A 12,500-nucleotide genomic window follows, 5' to 3' on the forward strand; every position below is an offset into this window, starting at 1 on the left:
TTTCCAACAACATACCTTGGCAAATTCCGCAATTATCTTTTTTTATCGCAGCCAAGCAATTATTATTAATAACGAACGAACATACTCAAACACAAACATGAGCGTATAACATAATCTTTAATAAATTATATGAAATCTTCATATAATAGATGAGCACACACCACTCACCATGTAAAGGTTTTTGAACACCATCTCTTTAAGCATGATACTTTTTTCAAATGCTACCACCCAACATTAATTCTTCATGTATTAAATTAAATATAATACAAGATTAACTTCATTATTTCATAATTTGCCCAATAAATTATCCATGCCGGCAAGACAATACTCCACAGTCATATTATTTTGTTACTTTTACTCTTTCTCATATGACTTGCCTTGCGCGACACCACTCCATATAAAGGTTTTTGAACACCATCTCTTTAAGCATGATACTTTTTTCAAATGCTACCACCCAACATTAATTCTTCATGTATTAAATTAAATATAATACAAGATTAACTTCATTATTTCATAATTTGCCCAATAAATTATCCATGCCGGCAAGACAATACTCCACAGTCATATTATTTTGTTACTTTTACTTTTTCTCATATGACTTGCCTTGCGCGACACCACTCCATATATAGGTTTTTGAACACCATCTCTTTAAGCATGATACTTTTTTCAAATGCTACCACCCAACATTAATTCTTCATGTATTAAATTAAATATAATACAAGATTAACTTCATTATTTCATAATTTGCCCAGTAAATTATCCATGCCGGCAAGACAATACTCCACAGTCATATTATTTTGTTACTTTTACTCTTTCTCATATGACTTGCCTTGCGCGACACCACTCCATATATAGGTTTTTGAACACCATCTCTTTAAGCATGATACTTTTTTCAAATGCTACCACCCAACATTAATTCTTCATGTATTAAATTAAATATAATACAAGATTAACTTCATTTTTTCATAATTTGCCCAATAAATTATCCATGCCGGCAAGACAATACTCCACAGTCATATTATTTTGTTACTTTTACTTTTTCTCATATGACTTGCCTTGCGCGACACCACTCCATATATAGGTTTTTGAACACCATCTCTTTAAGCATGATACTTTTTTCAAATGCTACCACCCAACATTAATTCTTCATGTATTAAATAAAATATAATACAAGATTAACTTCATTTTTTCATAATTTGCCCAATAAATTATCCATGCCGGCAAGACAATACTCCACAGTCATATTATTTTGTTACTTTTACTTTTTCTCATATGACTTGCCTTGCGCGACACCACTCCATATATAGGTTTTTGAACACCATTTCCTTAAGAATGATACTTTTTTCAAATGCAACCACTCACTATTAATTCTTCATGTATTAATTTAAATATAACACACGAATAACTTAAATATTTAATAATTTGAACTATAATTGACGGCTGCCGGCAAGACAATACTCCACAATCATGTGATTTCCATATATAATTTTGTCTATAGCAAACATTTTTTATTGTAGTAGAGTTGTTCCATACGTTATTACCCAACATTTATTTTACATGTTAAATTCTATTATATCACATTGTTTGTGTCATATGTTATTATCTAACATGTAATTTATATGTTTCATGATATTATTTGACATTTTGTATTGGAAAACACTGAATTGAATTTCATAACATTTCATAATTTGCCCAATAAATGACCCATGCCGGCAAGACAATACTCCACAGTCATATTATTTTGTTACTTTTACTTTTTCTCATATGACTTGCCTTGCGCGACACCACTCCATATATAGGTTTTTGAACACCATTTCCTTAAGAATGATACTTTTTTCAAATGCAACCACTCACTATTAATTCTTCATGTATTAATTTAAATATAACACACGAATAACTTAAATATTTAATAATTTGAACTATAATTGACGGCTGCCGGCAAGACAATACTCCACAATCATGTGATTTCCATATATAATTTTGTCTATAGCAAACATTTTTTATTGTAGTAGAGTTGTTCCATACGTTATTACCCAACATTTATTTTACATGTTAAATTCTATTATATCACATTGTTTGTGTCATATGTTATTATCTAACATGTAATTTATATGTTTCATGATATTATTTGACATTTTGTATTGGAAAACACTGAATTGAATTTCATAACATTTCATAATTTGCCCAATAAATGACCCATGCCGGCAAGACAATACTCCACAGTCATATTATTTTGTTACTTTTACTTTTTCTCATATGACTTGCCGTGCGCGACACCACTCCATATATAGGTTTTTGAACACCATTTCCTTAAGAATGATACTTTTTTCAAATGCAACCACTCACTATTAATTCTTCATGTATTAATTTAAATATAACACACGAATAACTTAAATATTTAATAATTTGAACTATAATTGACGGCTGCCGGCAAGACAATACTCCACAATCATGTGATTTCCATATATAATTTTGTCTATAGCAAACATTTTTTATTGTAGTAGAGTTGTTCCATACGTTATTACCCAACATTTATTTTACATGTTAAATTCTATTATATCACATTGTTTGTGTCATATGTTATTATCTAACATGTAATTTATATGTTTCATGATATTATTTGACATTTTGTATTGGAAAACACTGAATTGAATTTCATAACAATTCCAAGTCTCATGAGTGTAAATTTTATTAATCGGTTTATTATTATTATGCAATATCAAATAAAATATAAACTTCTATTTCACACTAAATATAACATTTATGTTTAAGAGTGTAAATTTTTCATTCGCATATTACTGTTCTCCATTGATTGAATTATAATATATTTTTAATATGATTTCATATATTTATTTTTTTGTGTTTTCTACTATTGCCTTTCGCAGTTATCATATATATATATATATATATATATATATATATATATATATATATACTCATATATATAATAAAATGTGTGTTCTTCTTTCTCTGTTTTGTTTAAAACAATTTAATTTCTTTATTCCTTTCAATAACAATTCAATTATTCTGAAAAGAATGTTATTTATAAAATAACATAAATTTTGTATTGCATCATCAAAAAGCTTTTTGTATATAACATTTTCTTAAGGTCCGGTCCACACATTATCAACTTACAAAGAAATATATAAAATATCATAAGTAAATTAACAAATATGGCACCTTTAAACAACTCATACAATATATATATATATATATGTTTTAGTTGGTGTTTAACAACCATAACACACATATTATATTTTATATTTGTTGTTTTATTAACATTTTCGAATCATCAAGCAAAGGATAAGCTTCAGTGGATCGCAGTATGGCAGCTGCTCAACCACTTACAACACCTTGCCTGTTACAAAAGTCGTTTACAATTGATTCTAGGCTTTGTCATTGTATTAAATAATGTTTAAATATGTAACTAGCACGGCATCAGGTGATCATAGATCCTCCCAATTTACTATGTTACAAATAACATTGGCATCACATCCATTGTCGTTTATAAAATAAATTATAAACTTTTAATGGTTTAGAAGCCATACAATGCAAATTGCCCCTTATTTATCATTGCAGTCCAGCACGGATACGACCTTAGAGGCGTTCAGGCATAATCCAACGGACGTAGCGTCATACCACTGTTCGCTCGAACAAGTATTGTGCCATTGGTCCGTACCTGCGGTTCCTCTCGTACTACGCAGGAATGCTGTCGCAACAACGTTTTGTCATTAGTAGGGTAAAACTAACCTGTCTCACGACGGTCTAAACCCAGCTCACGTTCCCTTGCATGGGTGAACAATCCAACGCTTGGTGAATTTTGCTTCACAATGATAGGAAGAGCCGACATCGAAGGATCAAAAAGCGACGTCGCTATGAACGCTTGGCCGCCACAAGCCAGTTATCCCTATGGTAACTTTTCTGACACCTCTTGTTAAAAACTCTTTAAACCAAAAGGATCGATAGGCCGAGCTTTTGCTGTCCCTGTGTGTACTGAACACCGAGATCAAGTCAGCATTTGCCCTTTTGCTCTATGTGTGGTTTCTGTCCGCACTGAGCTGGCCTTGGGACACCTCCGTTATTATTTGAGAGATGTACCGCCCCAGTCAAACTCCCTACCTGGCAATGTCCTTGAATTGGATCATACCTGAGTAATTGGAGTTATACCAAATTTTTAAATCAAAAATACATAAATGCATTTTCTTATTAAAGAATTTGTTTGCGATTATATAACAAACTCGTGATACTTTGATCAAGAAGCTTGCATCAAAACCCAATACCATAAGATATAATAAATACATCCGTATAATGGCTAGGAAATGATACACGTTCCATTTAATCAAGTAAGTAAGGAAACAATAAGAGTAGTGGTATTTCATTGTCGATACCAAACCGAAGTCTAATATCTCCCACTTATTCTACACCTCTTATGTCTCCTTACACTGCCAGATTAGAGTCAAGCTCAAAAGGGTCTTCTTTCCCCGCTAATTATTCCAAGCCCGTTCCCTTGGCTGTGGTTTCGCTAGATAGTAGATAGGGACAATTAAAGTCAATTGGTTTAACGTGAGCACCTGCCGGGATGGCTTAATCTCACGGTGCTAAGCACAGGAATTAATTTAAGCGTCAATTACCGCCCCATTGGAACTAATATTCCGCAGGTACCAATTTGAAGTCACTACTGTTTGGTCGTGAACTTCCACCTTGGTTTGGAGGGCCGCCTACCTAAAACGACTTCCGATCTATGGGTCACGGCACCCTGTTGTATAGCGCAACAACACGCCGAGTCAATTGCTCTACCCGCATTTGGGTGTCAAACCACAGCCACCACGAAACTCCCCGAAGGGCCGCAACCAAAAACCAGGACGGAAACAAGGTTCCGCGGGCTCCTGATTACCCGTGGTACCGGAAACAAGCCTCCGGTCAAGCCTCGTACCCATAGGGTACTCCCAATTTAAACTCCAAACAGTTACGGGTTGGTGACCCAAAAAGAAGGAAAGATATCACTGTACGGAATAGAATGCGAATTGATGTAAACACCAAATCGCAGATGGAACAGTATACGCCATGCTTTATGGACATGGTTTTCTCACTGTGGGGAGCGAGGCCTATTCCTTCCTCTTCCGCAAACAGCGGCATTAATAACTGAACGAATTCAGACCGCTAGGCGGCCAGCTGATATCCCCAACAACAGCGCTGAGAGCCGAGGGTCGAGACCGCCCCTGAACACCCCAACGCCCGTGGTACCGGATCAGTCCTCCGGTCAGAACTCGTACCACAAGGATACTTCCAGTTTTGCTCCATAAAGCTGGGACTGGTGACCCCCGAACGCAACTCAGCAGTCTATTCACACACCCCCACATTCATACCCCCAACAGACATTCAACATGCACCCAACTTTTCCACGTGTGAGACGTCGTCTGGCAAATGCAGCCCGTGCAAACTCACTCATTCTCCTTACCCCTTCACAAGTGGAGAGCACTTGACTTACGTCAAACCCACTAATGCCCCGCGTTATCCCAAGCACACTTATATCTCTCAGATCTGCATACAAAGGGCACTCACAGAGGACATGTTCCCATGTCTCTCCCACCCAGCCACAAGGGCATTCCGGGCTATCACAAAGTCGTCTTGAATGCAAGAATGCATTCAGCGACCCGTGGCCCGTCAACAAAAATCCAAAACTCAGGTGAAGCCTGAAGTCTGGACGGTCAACAGCAAATGTAACCTCCCGAATAAACCTATGAGTGACCCTCCCATTCTCGCTAGACAGTGGAGACAGTGCGGCATACAGGCAGACACCCTAACAACATCACACGCTGGCAAGCCAGCACATTCTTTCTGCCTACAACAATCGAGACTACTTTACACGATACCGACGATCCATAAGTTGCACAGGCAACAAATAGACCATCATATACGGTGCGAGCAGCAGATCTGCTGAGGCCCCAGTCACTTCTCAAAATCCGACGCACTTGTCCAACCAAACTGAGCAATCGCCCTTTCACATATGCGATATGAGGAGTGAAACACATCCTCTCGCCAAACACAATGCCGAGGTATTTCACCTCCGACACATGCCTCAGGCTGACGCCATTTAGCCTAACCAATGGAGGTCAACTACGCGACAATAAGCAGCATTGTCACGGTCTTGTCCATTGCCAGACTGACGCCAACACTGAGACCCCACTCATACACAACTCGCAAGTACGTTGCCGCACTTGCCTCTACATCCGCTCGCGATTGCCCCTCAACCAGAATGAGCAGGTCGTCCGCATACGCACAGCACTTGCATACACGCTCGAGCTGCCATAGCAAGGTATCCATCATGAGGTTCCATATAAATGGACCACAGATGGATCCCTGTGGGCAGCCACGAACCACATTCAGGCTAACACTTTCATTCCGACCTACAGCACACGCTCGTCTGCCAGAGAAATAGCTCTCCCAAATAGCCAATTCCCGGCAGCCACATTCGCTCAACCTCTCCAACACACTCGGCCAACTCAGGTGGTCAAAAGCCCCTTTGAAATCTACAAAGATGCCCAGAATATGCCTGGAGTTGCTGGACTCAACGGAGTCGCTTACAAATCTCCACGCATCTTCTACACATCTGCCCTTCCTAAAACCAAATTGCCGATCTGACATTTGGCTACTCACTCTCTCTTGGAGCCTTTCTACCATGACTCTTTCCAGCACTTTACCCAGCACTGGTAGGAGACTGATGCCCCGAAAGGAACGAGGATTGCTCCTGACCCTATCGGGCGACTTCAAAAGCACAATCACCCTTGCACACTTCCACTCATTGGGGAAATATCCCTCATTCATACACTTTCCATACATTACATTCATATAGTCTGGAATTGACTTCCAGACACTCTTACACATTTCCCCAGTAAAACCATCCATACCAGGTGATTTCCTCGACTTTAACATCGAGAAAGCCACCTCCAATTCACTATCCAGGAGCGGGTCAACATCACCAACCACACTCGGTGGCAAGTTCTGATGATCCGCTCCAGGGAAGAACTCATTCAATAAGACATTCATGCAGTCACTCCATGCCGTTAACTGAACGTCACCGACACGGAGGCCACTTACATCCGCTTCCCTACGCCTACCTCTCACAACTTTATAAGCACGACCCCAGGGGTCGTCCTTATTGCGCTCCAAAAAGGAACGCCATTCATCCTCTTTCACTCTTACAAGCATTTGCTTGTACTCATTCATACACTGGCTGTAATCTAACCTAAGTTGGCCAGCGTTCTCGGCATTGGCAGATCTGGCCCTTTGGAATCGCTTCCTTAGGGACCGCACTGACCGACGCTTAACGCTCAACTCATGCGACCACCACTTCACTCGTTTGAGGTTGACCTTTCGGTGCCTCTCAAACAAGCGATCATTCGCACAAGTCACCCACCTATTCACACATACGACCTGCTCGTCAACATTCATTGCACTAAAAGTGCTAAGCGGAACTTGCGTTGCCGCTTCACTCACAAAAATCCCATGAAGGGGCCAATTCGCACCACAAGTGCGCCAGCGATTACCCCCATCACTTTCACGCGTGGTGGAAGTGTGAGTGATGACAATCTCAATCGGATTGTGGTCACTCACACCGTGTCCACCCAGTACACTCCATTGAAAACCAAACACACTCGTTGCTGCCACATTCGCAAGAGTGACATCAATGTCACTCTGGCCCATCGGGCCCGCAAACGTGTACCACTCGCTGGGTTCGTTAACGACCCGGACATCCTGGGACACAGCCCACTCGGCCAGCACCTCACCCCTAGAGCGGTTCAGATACCTAGCAGATCTAGATATCTTACTGAACCACAAGGGGGACGGTGCATTCGCGTCAATACCAAGGATGAACGGAACGCTACCAGCCAGTAGTAGCACCTCATCCATATACGCGATATACGGTTCGAGGGGATCCCCGAACTTGCAGTATACGCTTGCTACGTACAATCTACCAAAATTGCCACTAAGGCTCACACACACACCCCAGTCAGTCGAATTCACAACAGTGCATTCGATACTGACATCATTCACAACGACAGCAGAGTTGGCCCTGCTGTCAGGAAATACTCGCATACCCGCGGGCAGTCCCCGTACGCAACCATTTGCCACATAGGGTTCCTGCAACAGGGCAACTACGCTGCCTCTTCTCACAATCATATCACCCAAATCACACATGACTGCATATGACTTCTGACAGTTCAACTGAAGAAGTCTGCTAGACATATTAATGTCTAGCACTCGCCCGCGCCACAATTGCACTGTACACAGGGCAAGCCGGAGACATCATAAGATGCTCGGATGGCCTACCCTTGAATGCGCAATTGCGACAGTTCAATGCATTGCTGCACTGAGCTACGCGGTGACCCATTTGGCCGCAGCGACGACAAACGTCCTGCTTAAGCCGGCATTCCGCTACCTTATGGTCGAAGCCAAGGCAACGATAGCATCCCACTACCGGGTCAAAGTTCCTCACACGAAATGAGAACCATTTCACGTAGCAGCGTCCGGCATCCAAGAGGGTTTGCATGGCCAGGCCAGCACCCTCGAGAACAACATTCACTGCTGCGCTACCCTCTTGCGACCAAGGCTTACTCGCAATGCGGACACCTTTAGTAAAGGCCTCTTTGGACATCTTGTCCTTGAGGTTCAGCTCGTATAGCTCAGCCATGAACTCGTCAGGCGAGATTACAGCGTGAACGCCCTGCACGACCACTTTCGGCCCCAGTCTCTCTTTCACACTCACTTCCAAACCAACTTCGCTGAATTTTGCGTTACCCGCAATCTTCTTCCGCTCGGCAGCAGATGGTGTGCGAATAATCGCTCCTCCATCCCGCAGAGGTTTCACCTCATGCACGCGCACACCCAAGGTAGGCCCTACCTCCTTCACTACCTTTTCAACCCCCCCCTTGGGGGTTTTAAAAAAATTTTTTCCGGGCCAAACCAAGGACCAGGTCTCGACTGGCCGAGGCATCTCCGGGGCAGACAACATTGTCGACATGGGACCCCTTGGGCTCACGGCTGCCGGCGAAACTCGCGTTTGGCCAGCTGTCACATGCCCAGCATGTTCATTGGTCGCATTAAAGCGAACAGCCTCCAAACGCCCCTTGAGGCGCTCATTTTCCGCTATCAGCGTAAACAGCAGCTCCTCATACTGCGTCGCGTAGCCTAACACGCTACCGACCAGTGTCCCCGTCTTACACTCAGCGAGTGCACACTCTACCAGCTCCTTGCTTATCGCCTTCATTTTTTCTATCGGCGTTCCCTTTCGCTTCAATGATAGCGCATTGCTCGCCGAACGCGCAGCAATGGGCTCCTCCACAGCGGGAACACCGGCACTCACACCAGGCGTGCCCGAATTGCACGCCTCACCTTTCTCTCTAGGCACTTTAAGGGTAACCATAAGGTTACTCACCGAGCGCCGCCCGTCCACATTCTTACCTGCTGAATTCACAGCCGTCTCGGAAGTTGCCTTCCTCAACCGCTGTTTAGTCAGCACCCCTCTCCTTCTTATCACGACATCGCTTGATGCATCAGAGGACAGCGATGTGTCGTCATCTGACGACACACTCAGCGCCCCCTCCGCTACAAGCTCCGCCGGCCTCTTCTTGCGGCATCACAACACGTGACAATCTATAAATAGATTCGTTCACACACACACTCGTAAGCACTGACAGAAGATTCACACGCAAGCACAAAAATGTACCCTTTTCGCACAGCGAAGGCAGATGCAAAGCAAATGCAAAAATAAGCGCAACTGTAAAGCACCGTTACTCAGAGCACCGCTACACAAAGTACCGCTACTCAAAGCACCGTTATTCACACTTTCCGCACAGCGAAGGCAAATGCGAAAGCAAATGCAAAAAACAAGCGCAACAGTAAATTGGCGAAATGTAAACAAGATCCCGTTATTTAAGAACCGTTATCTCTGTTTAACCGCGATCGCAAAACACGTCCGTTCGTTCCCAAGTCTGAACTCGTACTGAGTAGATAGGGACAGTAGGAATCTCGTTAATCCATTCATGCGCGTCACTAATTAGATGACGAGGCATTTGGCTACCTTAAGAGAGTCATAGTTACTCCCGCCGTTGACCCGCGCTTACTTGAATTTCTTCACTTTGACATTCAGAGCACTGGGCAGAAATCACATTGTGTCAACACCCGCTAGGGCCATCACAATGCTTTGTTTTAATTAGACAGTCGGATTCCCCAAGTCCGTGCCAGTTCTGAATTGATTGTTAATTGATAATCGTTATAATTTAAAAGAACTAATCAGTTGCCCAATTAGTATTCTTAAAAATTTTAGCAAGAAAGTTCCACAATTGGCTACGTAACTAAACTATCCGGGGAACAAGAATCTACCATAAATGATAGAAACCCTATTTACCCAGAACGAGCACATAAACCATGTTATTGTTTCCCAATCAAGCCCGACTATCTCAATCTTCAGAGCCAATCCTTATCCCGAAGTTACGGATCTAATTTGCCGACTTCCCTTACCTACATTATTCTATCGACTAGAGACTCTTCACCTTGGAGACCAGCTGCGGATATTGGTACGGCCTGTTGAGAAGTTTGCGTATCCCCACCATAAATTTTCAAGGTCCGAGGAGAAAATATCGACACAACAGTATATGTCATGCTCTTCTAGCCCATCTACCATATCTCTCTGCGAAAGACTTCCATGGTAGTACGGCTATAAAACAGAAAAGAAAACTCTTCCGATACCTCTCGACGGCTTCTTTATGGTCGTTCCTGTTGCCAGGATGAGCACGAGGCCCATATTTAATAACAAACGGATACTCAACAGGTTACGGAATTGGAACCGTATTCCCTTTCGTTCAAAATTATTCAAGTGTATAAAAATCGGTATGATGCAAAATATATTTTGATTTTTCTATACTTGAAAATTTTCGGCTTTCGCCTTGAACTTAGGACCGACTAACTCGTGATCAACCACTGTTCACACGAAACCCTTCTCCACTTCAGTCCTCCAAGGTCTCATTCGATTATTTGCTACTACCACCAAGATCTGTACCAATGGCGGCTCCATGCAGGCTTACGCCAAACACTTCTATGCACACCATTGTACCTTCCTACTCACTAAAGTTTCAAAATTTATATTACAAGTAACATAAATCATCTACTTTAGCGGTAATGTATAGGTATACAACTTAAGCGCCATCCATTTTAAGGGCTAGTTGCTTCGGCAGGTGAGTTGTTACACACTCCTTAGCGGATTTCGACTTCCATGATCACCGTCCTGCTGTTTTAAGCAACCAACGCCTTTCATGGTTTCTGTATGAGTTGTTAATTTGGGCACCGTAACATTACGTTTGGTTCATCCCACAGCGCCAGTTCTGCTTACCAAAAGTGGCCCACTGGGCACATTATATCATAACCTTAAACTTCATATCAAGAAAGTTAAGGTTCTTACCCATTTAAAGTTTGAGAATAGGTTAAGATCGTTTCGACCCTAAGGCCTCTAATCATTCGCTTTACCAGATAAGATTATTTTATACAACAGTTAAATGCACCAGCTATCCTGAGGGAAACTTCGGAAGGAACCAGCTACTAGATGGTTCGATTGGTCTTTCGCCCCTATACTCAATTCTGACAATCGATTTGCACGTCAGAACTGTTTCGGTCTTCCATCAGGGTTTCCCCTGACTTCAACCTGATCAAGTATAGTTCACCATCTTTCGGGTCACAGCATATATGCTCAAGGTACGTTCCAGTTAGAGGTATAAATAATATAAATATCATTATACATAACTATATAGAGCGCCCCGGGATTGTGTTAATTAACTATAAATAGCTAAAAAACTAATCCCATTAATAGTCAAGTTAATTACGCTATTAGGTTTATATCCCAATAACTTGCACATATGTTAGACTCCTTGGTCCGTGTTTCAAGACGGGTCCCGAAGGTATCCTGAATCTTTCGCATTGTTAATCATACAAGTGCATATAATAAACACAAAAATCATTGAAAATTATGCCATTATATAATTCCGAAAAATTAACGCACTGTATTCATATAAATCTATCAGCACTTTATCAAATTTATGACATTTATATCATGTTATAATGCAAGCACTATAATTGAAATAATCAATAATTCACAATTTTTTGATAAATTAATTATGTTAATAGATTACAATGTCCTTATATGGAAAAAATGCACACTATTATTATAATATTAATTAAATATTACAATTCTAATGATGAATTTTCCATAACGGATATTCAGGTTCATCGGGCTTAACCTCTAAGCAGTTTCACGTACTATTTAACTCTCTATTCAGAGTTCTTTTCAACTTTCCCTCACGGTACTTGTTTACTATCGGTCTCATGGTTATATTTAGTTTTAGATGGAGTTTACCACCCACTTAGTGCTGCACTATCAAGCAACACGACTCTTTGGAAACATCATCTAGTAATCATTAACGTTATACGGGCCTGGCACCCTCTATGGG

The sequence above is a fragment of the Drosophila grimshawi genome, unplaced genomic scaffold, assembly GCF_018153295.1.
Source record: "Drosophila grimshawi isolate 15287-2541.00 unplaced genomic scaffold, ASM1815329v1 contig_801, whole genome shotgun sequence".
In the NCBI taxonomy this organism is placed as follows: domain Eukaryota; kingdom Metazoa; phylum Arthropoda; class Insecta; order Diptera; family Drosophilidae; genus Drosophila; species Drosophila grimshawi.